This window comes from Ceratotherium simum, chromosome 13 (assembly GCF_057802395.1).
Source record: "Ceratotherium simum simum isolate JZ-2026a chromosome 13, ASM5780239v1, whole genome shotgun sequence".
Taxonomy (NCBI): domain Eukaryota; kingdom Metazoa; phylum Chordata; class Mammalia; order Perissodactyla; family Rhinocerotidae; genus Ceratotherium; species Ceratotherium simum.
This window is the reverse complement of record NC_141912.1, coordinates 12,227,049-12,245,106: the sequence shown is the minus strand read 5'-3', so window position 1 is coordinate 12,245,106 and position 18,058 is coordinate 12,227,049.

Here is an 18,058-nt window from a genome sequence, read left to right as displayed (position 1 = left end):
TTACAGGATACCCTTCACTCAAAGGTGACAAAGGATTTCAGCTTACCCTAACGAGGAAAACATCTTAATCTCATAATGAAACCTTCTTCATGAAAATCCCCTCTGCTTTCACTCTGAGTCCCATAAAAGTCAGAAATCATGTACCCCTCGTCCAAGCTGTCGCCACAGTTGGCACCCGTGCCGGCGTGTGCCTTTGGAATGGAAAGTTAGGATGGTTTCAAAGTTTCATATACAATAACAGGAAAAAAATTAAACAAAGGAACATTTTAAGCAGCAGTCCCCACCTCTGAGCTGTTCCTTTCCTATCTCAGCCAAAGTTCTGCATACCTAAATTCCCTGGAGAGTAGAGAAGACTATAAAACCGACGTTTAAGGTTTTCTTTGCTCCACAGCAGAGAAAATACAGATTGTTATAAACTTTCTCCTCTAGCTTAACTGGCTGCCTTTCAGATCATTCTACAAGAGCAAGCAGAGACAGTTAAAAAGCAGAAAAAACTGAACTCCAATCTATTTATCTCACACTCCCTAGCATTAGTACAAGAAGTAGTATGTACTGAAAAGACGTTAAAACATCATTTGCATTTCAAGTCAACCTTTGAATTTTAGCTTTAATATAGAGAGAACAACAAAAGTAGCAGATTAAAGACTCTAACTTGAAGGATGGGGAAATAGGATTTAAAGAAAAAAAAAAAAAAACACCTGCTAATATATTGTGTCTTATAATAGCAGTCTATATTCTCCAGATGGAGGGTTTATTAGTCGTTAAAACCTAAGAGCCTTTCCATACAAAAATCATTACTCTTATTATGAAAGTACCATGCGTGGGGCTTGATGTGGTCAGAGAGGCAGTGTTTATGGTAGAAAGATCTCTGGAAAGGAAATCAGAGAGACCGGATCTTAGCTGCATGACTGTTTCTCAGGGCCTTGGTTTCTTCGTTTGTAAAACCTGGGTAATAATACCCTATTGTCTCTTTCTCATGGATCTTTTTTGTGACAACTTTTTATATCATAGATATATTTTTATGATCAAGTCAGCTTTTTAAAGTAATATATAGATACAAGAAAAGAAGCTTATTGTATAAAATCTTTCAAAGTCTTTAAAAATTCTCAATTGAGTATTCCCATTTTACCATTTGGAAAGATAAATACAAATGTAGAAGAAGAGATAGTGTTAAATTATTTGCCTTAAATTTCCCCAAATTGGATTAGTGTCACACCAGAGGATATATAATGGCCAGTACACTCTTCCTTTAGCCAGGACAAAAGCCATGCTGTCAACCTTGACTCCTTTCTTTCTCTTATTCCCTAAGTTTATTCCAATAGGAAATCCTTTGGTCCCTACCTGTAAAATACACTCAGTCTGACTGCCTCTCGCTGCCTTCATTGCTATCTTCCTGGACATGACCACTAACTGCATTACTGCAACAGCCTCCTGACTGCTACTACCTGAGCACTATCTAGTCTCAAAACAGCAGCCAGAGAAACACCTTTAAGGTGCAAGTCAGACCATGTTCCTCCTCTGCTCAAAGCCCTCCAGTGGCTCTCCATCTCCCTCAGAGAAGCAAATCCTTTCAATGGGCTATAAGGTTCTGTTCATCTGGCCTCCTGCTAACTCTTTGAACTTCCTCCTACCAGCTGACCACCCTGGCCTTTTCACTGATCCTTGAACATATAGTCGTGCTTCCCTCTCAAATCCTTCACACGTGTATGCCCTCTGCCCGGATGATCTTCCTCCAGATATCCTCGTGTTCACACCTCATCTCATTCACCTCCTCCAGTGCTTTCCAAGTGTCACTCTCTCACTCAGGTCTTCCCTGAGCATCATTCAGTCAAAGTTGAAACCCACCTCCAACCCCAGACTTCCTGGTCCCCCTTCCCTGTTTCATTTTTCTCCATACTATCTAACCATCTTCTAATATAAAATTTACTTATCTCTTTTGTTTTTTGTTTGTTTGCTTTCTCTTCTTCCATTAAATGTTAGCTTTTAAAAGGAAGTCTCTTTGGTTCTCTAGTCATCCTAACACTTAGAATAGTGCTTGACACATGATGGACACTCAATGACTATTTGCTGGACGAGTGAATAAGACAATGAGATGCAAATACCTTGGCCTTATAGTGTGTGGCTTCTCCTAAGCACCAAGGCAACTACCATTCTACTTATCTTACTTAATCCACATCTCTTTGTGAGGCACGTGTTTTTATCCATACTTTATTGGGCAATGTGAGGCACCAGATAGTTGTCTTCCTCTGAGTCATATAAGCAGTTAGAGAGGAACTATGATCAGAGACCTAAGCTCCTTCTAACTTCCAGACCAAATTTTTTCATATCCTTCACCCCCCTACCTCCCCAAAAGAACAGGGTAAATTTTCAAAGTTGAACTGCTACCATTTTGTGTGGATCACATATTTTCAACATGAGGCCCATGACTTCCACTATATTATAAAACTATTGCTTAAAAGAATTTTATCAAAGAATTTATCCAGGGACCTTAAAGTTTTTACAATCCATGCTATTTGCACAGTCACGTGTCTTTTTATATTTTACTTAACTGGTGCACAGTAGATGTTCAATTGAGTTTTCTAATACCTATAATTAGATTAAAATATATAATCTCACTAGGTTTGTAACCACATCTCCCTTGCAATTTCCATTTTGTAGAAGAAAAATTTCTTTAGACTTCATAAGCACCTCCATGTGTGGATTGATCTTCAGGAAGATCTTTTGAACTAACAGGTCAATTAAGCACAATAAATTCATTTCTATTACTCTGTTAGCCATAATAAATCACCTCTAAGAAAGCCCAACCACTCAGATAACTGTGGCCCTTTTCAAAATGATTCAGCTTATGGGAAAGCCCTAAAAATGTCATTCTGTTTATTCAGGCTTTTGGGAATGAGAACAAGCCTGAACACTATCAAGAAGCCACCTTCAATAACGGCGCCTATGATGTGGTAAGAGAGATGCTGTTTTTCCTGCTGCTGTTCACAGGTGGGTCTTTAGAAAACAAAAGCATCAGCTATGTGGATTCTGTGGTGAAGCAATAGGGAAAGAAGTTATTCATAGAATCATGGTAGCACAGGCAGAGACTTTCTGGGGTTATCAGGTCTACTGCTTTCCCTTCTGGCAGGATGAGACCAACCATGCAACGTGGCGTAGGAGATGGCTCACTAGCTTAAGAGTTCTAGATCATTGTTTTTCCAGTTGTGACATTAACTGTCCAGGCCCTTAATTTCCTGGGAGGAACACAGCTACTATACGACCATGAAACAATCTGGTAAGGGCTATAAGTAATTGAATGAATTAAATGTTGCAAGAGCAAAGAAGAAACAGTAAGTAAGTTTGCCTGGGAGATGTGTTTTTATAGAGTAGAGGGAATAAGGAGCAATATCAAGAAATGCTTCAGAGAAGATGTAATTATTTTTTTGGAATTTTGAAGATTGAGTATAACTTTTCCAGGTGGAGAAATTCAAGAAAGATATTCCAAGCTCAAATTGAAGCAGAAGCAAAGGCAAGAGGTATGAAAATCAAGGCACGGTTGAAGGATGATGAAAAATTTCCCCAATTGTATGCTTGGAGCATAAAGAAGGGGAAGAGACATTAGAAAAGTACATTGGGACAGAGCGTCAAGCATTTTCTGTGTTACAATGAGAATTTTCATGAGGATTGGGACTTTATTCTGAAGGCAATGAAGAGCCACCCCAGTATTTAAGCAGGGGAGCAAAATGATAAGATTTATCACTTAGAAAGATGGCTCTAGAAAGCGTGGGAGAATTGGAGGTTCGCCAGATGAGAGGCAGAGAGATGCACCAGGAGGTTTTAATTCTAAACCGGGTGATAATTAGTCTTTGGGTGGTGAACATGATGTAGTCTACACAGAAATAAAAATATAATGATGTACACCTGAAACTTATATAATGTTATAAACCAATGTTACCACAATAAAAAAATAAATAAATAAAAATAAAAAAGCAAACCAGGTGAGAGATGAGGATGGCCAATACTGAGTAATGACAGTAGGTGGGTATAAAGAGGAGGTTAGAATTGATAAATATAAGGAAGAAAGATCTAACAGAAATAATTGTTGGTTGGGCGTGGGAAGTCAGAGAGAATAAGCCCTAAAAGTGAAGGAAATTACTTGGGAAAGCTAATGGAATGAGAAGCAGGTCAAGACCTGAACTCTGGGGCCTACAAACACTTAAAGGATAGAGAATGATAAGATATCTAGAAGGAATAATTAGACAGGTAAGAGAACTGGGAAGAAGTTAGTATTTTAGAAAGGCCAGCACTGTAAGAAGGAAAAAATGGTTAGCAATATCTAATAGTGCAGAAAGGTCAATTAGGATGAGAATTGAGAAGAGTTCATTGATTCGTCAATGAGCAGATTAATAAAACAATTTAAGTACAGGAAGGGGTAAAAACAGATTGAAATTGTTTTAATAAAAGTTTATGAGAGAGAGAGAGTGTGTGTGTTTGTGTCTTTGGTTCTTAAAAGGGAGAAGAGTTGAGGTTTTTCATGCTGAACTAGGGCTGAGAATGAGGATGAAGACAGATGAGAGAATGGGGATAATGGTATTATAGGTTCCAGATGAGATATGAAAGGTCCAGCTCTCAGAGATTTGAAGAAAGTCTTGGTTATATCAAGGAGGAGGGATGAATACATTTTTCTATGAGACAAGGTGAGGAAGTGGGAGTGGAGAGATATGAATGGGTGATGACACGGAGAAATTGGAGAATTTCATGAATGGTGGCCCCTCTTTCCTCTGAGAAACGGGAGACTAGGTCGTCTGCCGACAGCAAGAAGATATGGGGCAGTATTGGACAGTAAGTAGATTCGGGCCAGTATTGAAGGCTCCAGGAGACAGAGTAGAGAGTTGCTCTGGGGAAAAGTGAAAGAGCTGCAAGCAATGCTTGAGGGTCCATTTAAACTGGAAGTCACAAACGGCCATGTCCTCCTACATGCTACTGCTTTTCTTGTCAATCCTTATTTATTCCTCAAAGCTCAGGGATGTAATCTGTGATAGAAGCCATACCTATATCTTGTTCAGTTTTGAATCCTTAAACTTGAGTAGAATGCCTGGAACATACTAGGTGTTTAATAAAGGTTTGCCAGATGAACAGGTATTATATGGCATTGCATGAGCTAATTCCTAGAATGACCAGAGTCAGTTCAGATAAAAATTTTAAATTAGTGAAATTAATCTTCATCTTCTTCTCATCTCCCCTCTTCTCTTCTATCATTTTTTGTTTCCTGAAGTCTTTGCCATCTCTCTTCAGCCTCCACCACCCACACCCACCAGTGTCAATACCTTTTTACCTTACTGAAAATGTTCCACTTCCCAGGTCTTAATTACTATGACATTTATTGGAGTCTATGTTGACAGGGAGAAATTCTTGTAGATTTCCCTGTCATTCTCTTTTATGTTCATAAGTTTCAATACTGGGTAAATATTCCTTTGGCCATGAAATGTCCTGGGATGGTCTAACATATGACTTCATGACTCCTCTCTCTTTTTAAGCAGAGACTAAAAAGGAGAACTGAATTGCTTAATTAGAAAAAAGGCAGCCTTAAAAATCAAGAAAAATGAAGACATCACTGATAATGTTTACTGAGCCATTAGAGTTGGCATTAATTTGCTTCAACTTGTACGGTGTGAGTCTTTTTTGTTGTCAAGGATCTTTCTTGGATATGATGCAGCATTTTAGAATAATTCTGACAGATGCTCCTATACCCAGGAAATTGATAACCAGAGCTTAGCATTCCTGGAAACAGTAAATAAAGTTTTCCCCTTGTAGCTAAACCATGATTTGATTACTGTTATTTGTTTTGACTACCATGAATAAATTAGCAAATGGTATTTTTTTTTTTCTTCTCCTAGGAATGTCTGATTCCAAAGCTGGGAACCTGGGCCTTTCTTTCTACTCATTCTCTTGAGTCAAGTTAAACGGCTTGTCTCCTAGAGACTCCACCATTTGTGTTTTTCTTGGGATCTCTAGAGGCTGAGGGATACTAAAACCTGCTCATTTGAATCCTCTTCCCCCAAGAGTTCCCTACCTGGTCCCATTCCTCATCTCCTCATCCACAAATTCACAAAGATCTGAGATCCTAATCAGATCATACCTATACCAATTCAGCCACTGTTTAGAAAGAAAAGATGCAGGGAGGAAAAATGGAACAACCACATAATAAGTTGTAGTTTTCTGGTTTCTGTGTGATCTTTTATCACTTCTGCTCATTCCTTCTTACTCTGTTTTATTTCTCTGTCCCTTCTCATTTTTCCTGTAAGCTATTATTTACCATATGGCTATATGCAAATTGAGTTTTTTGAAAGAAGCAAACAAGACCAAAACGTTGTGTCTTGGTCCTGTTAGGACAAGGTTTGCGAAATAATGACTTATGAGCTGAGATTACGTGTAGGAGAAAGAGCCTCACGGGACAACTTTGCAGAATTGCAACATGGTTGGGATGGTCTGGGATTAGCCTTATGTGGTCATCACACCTAAAAATAGTTTTTTTTTCTTTTGTTAATAAAATTGGAGAATGTTGATAAATTCAGCTGAAAGGGTCAAAAGAAGAAAGCTTATAAATTACAGCATTCCATTAACTAACAAAGCCACAAGAATGCATATTGGGAAATAGAAAGAATTACAGGTCACAAGCTCTGTGATGAGGAGAGGAAGCTTCCATCTTTTCTTCCACAGACAAGATGGAGGGCTTGAAATGAACCCTTCTCTAATCTCTAAATCAACTCTGATAATTCCAGTTCCCATGTATCCTTTACTCATCTCAGATGAAAAGGGAATTGAGGTGAAAGAAAGCCCGGGCAAGCTCTTCAGAAACTCAAATCAGAAGAAAAATTGATCAAGAAAATAATAGCTACTCTCATTATATTTCTTTTTTATACAGATCTAAGCAAATACACAAATAATCCTCCTCCTCCTCCTCCCTCTCCTCCTCTTTCTTCTTCTTCTCCTTCTCATTCTTCTCCCTGTCTCTTTCTCTCATGATTTCTTTTTAAAAAGTTTTCTCTATTCTTTTTTGCCAATTAGAGCCATAGCATCTAAGATCCAGATTCTCCCATTTTAAGAAGTCTTTCTAGATGAGCCCTTAACTTCCCACAGCACCATCACATCGCTTCCTTTGCGGATAGGATGACCACATAATTTATTGTCAAATTGGGACAGTTTTGAGAGAGAAAGAGGGTGCTGTTAACAATTATTCCAGGACAGAAGACATAGCAAGGGCTACAGCAGGCAAACTGGTACATGTAGTCACCCTACTTCCAGGTAGCTATTTAGTTGACTCAGTGCTGTCTTACATTTATCCACATGCTGCTTTTGGAATCCTTCTTAAGTTGCTCCTTGTGGCCCAACTCGGTTGCAAACTCAGTGGTTTCTCTTCTTTTAGTATTCCCCTGCCTTCTCACGCAACCCAGAGCATCCCAGCAAATGCTCATGATTAGTCCGGGTCAGGGGGAAAGCATTTAAAATGTCTCTTCTGGGGGACCGGCCCGGTGGTGGAAGTGGTTAAGTGCATGTGCTCCGCTGTGGTGGCCTGGGGTTCACAGGTTCGGATCCTGGGCGCGCGCTGACGCACCACTTGGTAAGCCATGCTGTGGCGCCGTCCCATATCAAGTAGAGGAAGATGGGCACGGATGTTAGCCCAGGGCCAGTCTTCCTCAGCAAAAAAAAAAAAGAGGAGGATTGGCAGATGTTAGCACTGGGCTGATCTCCTCACAAAAAAAAAAAAAAAAGGCTCTTCTGAAAGGTGTGTATTGAAAAGGCTGAAACCTGAGAAGAGTATAGGTGCACGTGAAAAATCTCTCTCACATTGACCTACTTGATTCTGGTACCTGTTCTTTAGGGGCCCTCTGTTTATCTCTGCTTTTGGGGGGCATCTATCTAGAACTTCAGGTAAAATAAAACAAACAAAACTGTATTGCGAAATATATTAGATATAGAAAAGAGGCTATAAAACGTGTATGCACAGTTTAAAGAATAACAATAAAAGGAGTGGCCATGTACCTATCAACTAGATTAAGAAAATCCACCCTCTTCACCTCATAAATCTCCGTGATCATGTGCTCTCCCTTCCCTCTGCCAGAGGTAACTGCTCTCTTTACTTTCTGTTAATTATTTCCACCTTTTCTTTATAGTTTTACACACATGTGTGTATTCCTAAACAAAATCTCTGCTTTTTGCTGTCAGATGGAGCTTTCACGTAAAAAGGGAAGAAAACACTGTCATTCTTCCTAGTATGGGAACAAACCATTCTTTTTTAGGGGGAAAAAACCCCTAAAATATGATGTGTTTCCAAATACTTAACTGAGAACATCAGCACATGTCTAAAGGAAGAAGTTTAGGGAGAAAACCCAGCACTTGCATTCCACATCTCAGGCTCTGTCTTTGTTTTCCATTTCCTTCTATTTTCTGATTAAAATCCAGCCTTCCATTATTCAGAGTTTACATGAACAACTAATGTCACCAGGGAAGTGGTGACTGACATGGGATTTCCAACCGGTGGCAATTCTGCCGGAAGGGACCATGTTAGGTGAAATTATTAGCTGTGTGAAGCATGTTGGCAATGGTGCCCACTAAATTCCTGTCCTCTTAACTTCCATGCCCACCCTGTGTAGCCTGTGCCCGCTCTCACTATCTCTCATCTTGTCTATCCAAATTTTAAAACTCATCATTTACACTGATTAGCTTTAAGACAGGGCTTTTTAAACATTTCCTACCAAAATGATCCAGTGGCAAAGAATAAGAGATTTTGAAGGGCCTTGACATGAGAGCTGTGGTAAGCATAGATTTCTTTATTTTTATAGTGGGGTGTATCATACATACACAAAAGTGTCTATAATACCTCTACGCTATAAAGGATGACAATAAAATGAATACCTACATACCTACTACCCAGCTTTAGAAATGGAGCATAAACTGTAGTTTAAATCTTCCCATGTGAACCTCAATGATCGCTTCCTCCCATCCTCGTCAGAGGTAACCACTATCCTGAATTTTGCATTAATCATTCCCTGTTTTTCTTTATAGTTTTAACATACATGTATACATCCCTAAACAAACTGTAGTTTAGTTTTGACTTTTGGGGGAATTTATATAAAGGAAATGTTATGTTTATATTTTCCTGGGACTTACTCCTTTTGTTCAAAATTATGTTTCAGGAATTCATCTGTGTTGATGCTGAGGTCTGTAGCTCACTAATTTTCATTGTTGTATAATATTCCTTCAGATGAATTCGTTTATTCTGTTGTTGATAGACATTTGAATTTATCCATTCTGCTTTATTCATTGTGATTTTGGTTGACATTTGAATTTTTTCTAGTTTGGGACTACTGCAGAGAGCACTGATATGAATTTTTGGGTACTTGTCTCCTGGTGCACGTATGAAAGAATCTCTTAGTATAAACCTAGAAGTGGATTGCTGGGTCATGAACTACGAATGGCAATTCCAAACTGTTTTCCAAAGTAGTAGTACACATTTAAACCCCCACCAGATGTGGGTGAGAGTTGCCATTGCTCAACATCCTCTTTAACACATACTACTGTCCAAAAAAAATTTTTTCCAATCTGGTGCATATGGAATGAAATCTCACTGTGACCTTATATTTTCATTTTCTGATTACTTAAGAAGCTGAGCGTCTTTTCACGTGTCTACGATAGACCCTATGTGTTTCCTTTTCTTTGGAATTCCTTTTTAAGTCTTTTGTCCATTTTTCTATTGGGTTGTTTCTCTTTTTCTTATTAATCGATTGGAGCTCTTAAATAATCAAAGTAAAGATAGTGACAGGCAAAGATTTTAACTATGTAGAGTTTATTTACTTTTATAAATTATATGTGAGGTAATTATCTTTTCTCACTCCATAGGTAATTATTTTCACTCTTTTATTGGGCTCATTTGACAAAGAAAAGCTCTTAATTTCAAAGTCATTGAATTCTTCTATCTTTTTCTTTAAGGTGTGTGCATTTTAGATACCTCCCCCATTCTCTTCTTGGGATTGTATAGGGCTGACTCTCACATTTATTTCTTTAATCTTCTTTGAACTTGATTTTTGTGTATAGTGTGAGGGGTGTAATTTCAGTTTTTAAAATTGGAATGTAGCATTTATTGAATAGTTCATCTTTTCCCCATTGACCTCAAATGTCATCTTTGTCATAAATCAAGTTTCCACTGTGGATTTGTTTCTAAATTCTCCATTCTGTTCCTTTGGTCTATTTGTTAATTAGTGTACAACATCACACTGTTAGTAACTTAATCAGGATAGTTTTACATCTAGACTCTTCTTATCCAAGAACATGGTACATTTTTCCATTAGTTGAGTTCTTCAATGAACTTCAAAAGCTTTCTAATTATACATTCCTATATACCTTTTGTTAGATTTATCCCTATGTGTTTATATACTTCATGCAATTTGTTGCCTTTGTAAAAGGTATTTTAAATTAAATTTTGCATCCAAACTTTTCTGATAACTGGAAATGCTTTGGATTTTCTTTGTTAATTGATTAATTGCTAATTTTTATAATGAATTTAAGTAATTTATCTTTTGATATTTTGAGTTTTCTCTGTAGATAATATCATCTACTAATAATGAGAGATTTGTTCCTTTCTTTGCAATTCTTGAAGTATTTATTTATTTTTGTTTTACCCTGGTTGGAACTTCCACTACAATGTGGAAAAGAAGTGATAATAGTGGTTATACTTGTCTTGCTCATGATTTTAAAAGAAATAGTCTCAAATTTTTACTATTATGTATCATGTTTGCTCTAGAGTTTTATGGGTCTTCCTTATCAAGTTAAAGACATTCTTTTCTATTCCTACTTTGCCAAAGTTTTGTCATAAATGGTTATTGAATCTTTTTATTGAATCTTTTTTGCTACTATGGATGCAATTATATGGTTTATCTTCTATAACTTGTTAATGTAGTGAATTACAATAATCCTGATCTATAATTTTTGTGTTTTGTCTTTAGCTAGTTTTTATATTAAGGTTGTACAAGTCTCATAAAATATGTTGGGAAGTGTTGCACTTCCCAACTCTGGAAGAGTTTGTGTAAGAAATGTTTGGTAGAATTCACAAGTAAAATAATAATTTTGAACTACAGATTCAATTACGTTTTTTAATTTGTAGAGGATTTCTACTTCCTCTCAAGTCATTTTTATAAGTTATGTTTCCTACAAATTCATATATTTCATCAGTTGACAGACTTATTAGCCTGAAGTTGTTTATAATATTTTCTTATTTCTTTTTAATTATCTGTGGGAACAATATTTATTTCCTCTTTTTTATGCCTAATGCTATTTGTTTGAATATTCTCTTTCTTTCTTTTTTTGATAAATCTACTGGACATTTGCCTTTTCAAACAACTTTTAACTTTTTGAATATTTAAATGAAATTTTACTTTCTGTTTTATTTGTTTCTGCACTTATTTTTATAATCTCTTTTCTTCTCCTTTCTCTGAGTTTATTCTGTTTTTCCTTTTCTAATTTCTTAGCATAGGTAGTAAGCTCATTTATTTTTAGGCTTTTCCTCTTTTCTAATATTTGTAAACTATATTTTTCCCTGTAAAAACTCCTTTTTTATACTTCACATATTTTATATTACTGTATATAGTATATAGTGTTTTTGTTAGTTCTAACTGCATAAATATTGAATAGGTAAAGCAATTATCTGACATTTTATTTACATTATCTGACAATGTGTTGAGAGCACTTAGTGTACAGTACATGGTTTTCGTAATGTCTAATGTATGTATTTCTCTAAACCAAGATATTTTTTGTTGTTAGTGCCCTCAATTGGATTCTGACCCCTAGTGACCCTGTGGACAGCAGAGCGGAACCCTGCCCAGTCTCTTTGCGCCATCCTCTCACCCTCCAGCACTATATAAGACAATGCTCCCCTGCTGCTCATAGGATTGTCATGGCCAATTTTTTGGAAGTGGGTGGCCAGGTCCTTCTTCCTTGTCTGTCTTAGTCTGGAAGCTCCACTGAAACCTGTCTACCATGGGTGATCCCGCCAGTATTTGAAATACCGGGTATAGCTTTCAGCATCACAGCAACACGCAGCAGCCACAGTATGACAACTGACAGATGGGTGGTGTGGTTCCCTGACCAGGAAACAAATCCAGGCCATGGTGGCAGTGAGAGTGCCAAATCTCAACCACTAGACCACCAGGGCTGGCTAACAAACATATACCTCAAGTAAATAACTCCATAATGTCGTTTCTCTTTTACGTATGCATGTCTTAAAAGGGTGAAAAATAAAAATAGCAGAGTTAAAATCAGAAAATATTCCTACAAAGGGCCAATGGCCTTTTGCATTTTTGCCACCTAAAACGTGGAGAAAATTGAACATGATATAGCAAGAACCACCAAGAATTGACATGCTTTCAGTAGAATTTCTTTCCCTGTTTGGCGCTACTGCCCTTGCATTCAGACTGTTTAAGGAGCCCTAGTCTTGGAGCCCCAGAGCTTGATGTGTTTTTAAATTCAAGCCTTCATCACTCTGTACCTTCAGTAAGCCTCAGTTGCCGTATTTGTGAATTGAAAATCATAATAGCAAACTCCTAGTATTTTTCTGAGGATTTAATGAATATGGAAGCACTTTTTAAAAAATGCTATGCAAATATAAAGTATTATTTTTCTTCCTATGGCAGGATTAATCCTCAACATTTTGTACCTTGGTTCTTTTTCTCTTATGTGCCTTTTCCTGCTTCCTTAAGGACGCCGTCACTCTCCGTGTCCAGATTCTATCTTTATAGAGGTGAAAGACCTTAGAGATCACGTGGTCAAAGCTCCTTCATTTGTAAATGAAAAAACAAATTATCCCAAATCTATAAAGAGCAGAGGTGAAATTTCTTCCTAGTTAGTTCCAGAGCCAAAACCAGAACAAAGCTCTCAGGACTTCTGATCTGGTGTTTTCTATCATATTCTTACCTGATGAGTGGCACTTTTTATTTTTACTTAATTTTGAGTGTTTTGACCAGTAATCATCAACAATTTATGAGGCAGTTATTCTCACTACTACATCCAACAATGACCTTCTATGAACCTACTTGAAAGAAATAATCGTTTTATTAAAAGGCTTAAAGATAGCTGTGCAATTTTGCCCACAGCATAGCTATTAAGTTAAAGATGAACCTCAAGATGCCTATAAATTTAAAAATAAAGTAAAATTTGTTCAACAAAATACAACCCTCCCCCTCCATTGTGAAACCAGATATCTAAATATCTGTACGTGACACGGGGCTGGATGAAAAGTTTCTCACTGCTGTCCATTTATTTCCCACCCCAGAGGAAGCAGCTCCTACCAGCAAGTCACTTAACTTATAAACTATTAGGCTTCAGTAAATTTATTTTGATTGATTTGACTTCAATAATCACCTACCAAGATTCATTCAGTCCACATATTTGAAAGCATCAGTGCTGTCCACATTTGCACCTTGGTGCTCAGCATGGGAATATCTCCAGAAAGACAGTTCAGTTAAGCCTGGGTAGCAGCGGACACTCCTCGTTGAAAGAATGTGGGCCCAGATGATCCAATTGCTACAGCATCCTTAACAATGACTATGGATTGTTGCTTGTTCAACCTAGCATCAACATCCTTCACGGCCAGGGAACAAGTCGGGGTCTGGTCAGTCACGTCTAGTCGGGCAGCTACAAGGAGATTTGCTAGGTTTGTGGAGTGAGGTTAACAGGCAAGGCTGCCTCTGCACTTGGGCAGTTTAGGTGTCCACTGTCCGGCTCCAACAGCCCTGAGCCCAGCAGCACCAGAAATCTCTAGTCATTTGCACTGCAGAGAAATCAAAAAATTCAAGAGCAAGGCCCTGGAATGCTTGGCTGCCTCCCAGCTCTCTTACTAAGAAGTAAATTCCATTGTTGTCTCACTCTCCTTTCCGCACTCTCGGAATCAGCAGTTACTGTACGCCAGCACCTTTATCCCTCCAAGGAGACCGCTCAGCAGCACCAGGAAGCACAGAAATCTTATAACATAAACTCGGAGTGCTCCCAGCATTTATCTTCTACACTCTCACCCGTCTCTCCTGTCAGGGACTGTGGGCTTCGTGACTTTCTCCATGCACTTGACTGTGGCATGGTCACTGTTGCCAGTGACTCTTTGAACTGATCCCAAGCCTGTGTCAGAAAAGCCCGTGATCGATTCCCAGCGCCGTCCTGAACAAGAGATTGGGGTATCGCACCTTTATGCCATATGGCTTGATAAACAATACAGCATGTACTCAGCTTCATAAACACTCCACGTTGTTACAAAGGGCATTGCAAACTCAGTGTGATAGGACTTGACCTTAAAAGCTATAGACAATCTAGCGGAGCACAGACGGTTTCATAAAGTACAATCACTTCCTGGAATTCTTGGGCCAGTGCAGTCGGAGCCGTGCAAATCCTGTTTTCCTTGCATTGTTTCCTGCATGTGAATATCATCAGTCTAGCAGGACTGTAACCATGGCACTTGTAAATAGCTGAGGGGCGACTTCTGATAAAGGCATACAGTTTTAAGAAGGTTTTTTTCTTTTTTTGAAGGACAAGGCTGAATCAAACCCTACAAATGCCATATGTCAACAACAAAGTTGACAAATTGCAGTTTTAAAAGCACACACATCCAGAGCCAGAAATGTTTTCAAATCACCAAAGGAAACAAAATAGATGCCCATCGTATTGAGTGTAGTGTGAGCTGTTTTTCATTTGTTATAATGGAAACTTACACAGATCCATAGCAATCAGATGGACGCTGACCGGAATCGTAAGCGATTCTTTCCAAGCAGGGTTCCTTTTCTACTGAAGGAGGTTGGGAAATCTTAATTGTTTGGTCCTTCAGTTTCTCCAGTCAGCAATAAGAGGAAAAAACATTGATGTTACCCCTGGAAATACTCAGTTTAAAACTGTTATTCTTCAGGATTTTGACATCACTGCTGGGCAATTCTACTCCAACTTTACTTGGTACTTGACAGATTCTTATTTACGCTTTGAGATGGTATAAGGGGCGAGACAGGCCAAAGCAGACCACTTTAACCTCCACAGAAAATCCGAAGATATATTTTCCAGATTTGCTATGAATGCCTCATTGTATAAAATTTGGACCTGCTGAATCAATCTTGATTTTTCAGCCTCGTACATGATTGAAATGTTGGTTGACCTGACATGATAAGCATAATCATGCTAAAATTTTTAGCAGATTTAAAATATGATAGCTATTGGCCAAAATGTTGAGAAAAGTGTTAAGCTTCTGAGAAAGATTTCCCTAGGAGAGAAATAAAGAAAAGAGGAGCTTATAAGACTCTCGATTATGTTTTCATAGACACCTGTTTGATTTTTTAAGGTCTAAAATTTTAAATTATTTCTAAAATAAGTCTTGGGGGGGTGTAACATACAGCATCGTGACTATAGTTAATAATACTGTATTGCACATTTGAAAGTTGCTAAGGGAGTAGATCTTAAAAGTTTTCATCACAAGAAAAAAAATTTTTTGTAACTATGTATGGTGATGGACGTTAACTAGATTATTGTGTCAATAATTTTGCAACATATACAAATTTTGAATCATTATGTCATACACCTGAAACTAATATAATGTTGTATTTCAATTACATCCTAATAAAAAAATAAAACTTTAAATTATTTCTATTTTTAAATTTTAAAATTAGTAATATCTGAGCAATATTTTCACATGAGTATCAAGGATTCTTGGTAAAAATTAAATCTTTAATTGTGCTAAGACATTATACATAGTAAGTGCTAAAAGTCCTCGGATGGTAATTAACAAAATACTTGTCAATTTAATTCTTTATCTTAAAAAAAGAACAAGTATTTTCAATGAGTTGTTTCTCTCAAAACATAATCTTAGAATGATGATCTGCTTTCATATCCTCACTTTCTATGAAATTACTCTGTTTCAGATGTCATATAGTTATTTTATAAAATCTGTAATGCTTTTATAAAGCAAGCATGGCTCAGAATGCTCTTGTCTAAAGCCACACAGCTAGTAAGTAGCAGAGTCAGGATTTGAGTCCAGATGTTCATGGCTTCAAAGCAATTTTATTTAACCCCAACAATGCAATTGCAGTGACAACAGACATCAGACGCAAATGTTCTGAAGCATCTGGAGAAATAGGAAAGGATCGGATAAGACCGATGCACACAGGCGAAAGAGGCTGTGAGTCAGGAACAGGAAATAAATGGCATGGTTCAGTCATGAAGCAATATATTTTCACCTTGACTTTCCTTCTCCATTGTCCTTTCTTATTGTCTGGCTTATGATGTGGTCACAGCTATGTCAAGTGGCTAAATTCCTGCATATTTGGTTTCCTCATGGGAGGCAAGTAATTCCTGATTGATTTAGATGTAAAATAAAATAGTAAAATAAAGTAAATTCCAGTTCTCTAAACTTCAGTGCCATAGAGGTGAAAATGTCTTTTTAAGCTGATGTATTTAACTACCTCCCCTACATGAACTAATGATCTGATGCCAGTTCTCAAAGGATCTAACTTCTCTTTATGTTATTAGAAGTTCCCCCACCTCACGGATAAGGTAAGGAGCACTTTTCCGGCAGCCAGTAGGCTGGGAGATGGTGTCTTGGTGTACCCTGTTGGTAAAAACCACTTAGTGGTGTCTTGTAACAACATTGCCTTTGACCTAATAATGGCTTATCAAATTTGGCCCTAGGATAAGCGTGACTAATTTCTCTATGGCCAAAAGGAGGCACATAACATGACTTTGGAGCCAGGCTTGGCTTTATATATTGTATTTATTTTGCAGAATTCATTTATGGGCATAGACAGGGAGAAAAAACATCTCCTTTTCATGAGGGTCCCGGAGGGACAGCAGGCGTACAATGTCGCCTCATACCACACAAACAATACAACACAGAAGACTCCTTCTAACATAATAAACAACCCACAGTCTACAGTCTCCGTGTTCTTGACATTGACAATGCTTTTTAAAGTTAGATCAAAAAGGTGCTTTAGGATTTGTTTTTTTTTTTAAACTTGGTGTCTGTCTGAATAGGGCAAAAGTTCTGTCCAACTGTTGGACCTAAATATCTGATGATCAAAGTGAATTGCGCTTCCAGTATTTTGAGGGCATTTCTTCTTGACAGCTACAAGGTAGAGAGAAATTATTTAAGGTTGTAGTTCTATCCATAATATTATATCAATTATAGATTATCTTACTTTTCACAATTTCATTCGGCCTGGTAGAATAGAGACCAGTTTAATAAAGAAATGAAATTTAAGTTTTCAGAGTATCCCTGGATATATCTCAGATTTGCAGTTTCAATTAACTACTAACTATAACTATTAACTCATAATTAAGTATATAGTATTTTTGATAGGATTTTAAGAGTTTATTTTTAGAGGAGAAGTGACTGACTTTTGTTTTTTGAAAGAAAACAAGCTTAAACACCAACAGGAAGTTAAGATATATAACAGATATGAGAGAAACATCAAATGTTTCCAAAAGTCAGCCCGGCTCACTCTCTCTGTTTGTCCCTCTTTTTTTGGAAACCTATAATAGAAAATTTTTCCTAAAAGAATTTAAGTATCATTTAACTCAGAAATAGGAACATTGACATTCCCAGTCCTAAGATTTCACCTACAGTCAACATATTCCTCTATGTATAAACGTGTGCCTTTCTATTTAGAAGAAAGGAAACATTCTTAGAACAGTATCTGTTGACATTCATTAACAATTTACCAAAGTAATTCAGATCTGTGTCCAGCCAACATGGGTAATACTGTCTAGTAAAGGAGTTAGGGCATGAGCACATGCGTGACTCGGACATCAACCAAAAGAGATAAATCCGAAAAGACAGATAGGGATAAAGTGTTAAGGGAAGTTTCATTCAAATATTAATAGATTCAAATGCAAACTCAAGCCATCATGAGGTAACAGCACACAGTATGCTCAGGTATCAGAGAGCTTTAAACCCTGAAGTAGCTCTGCTGAACCACGTTTTGAATGGAACCCCCAAGATGCTCACTTTAGTAAGTTACCTGCTTGCAAAAACAACCAAAATTTAGTTAAGTATTCATTATTG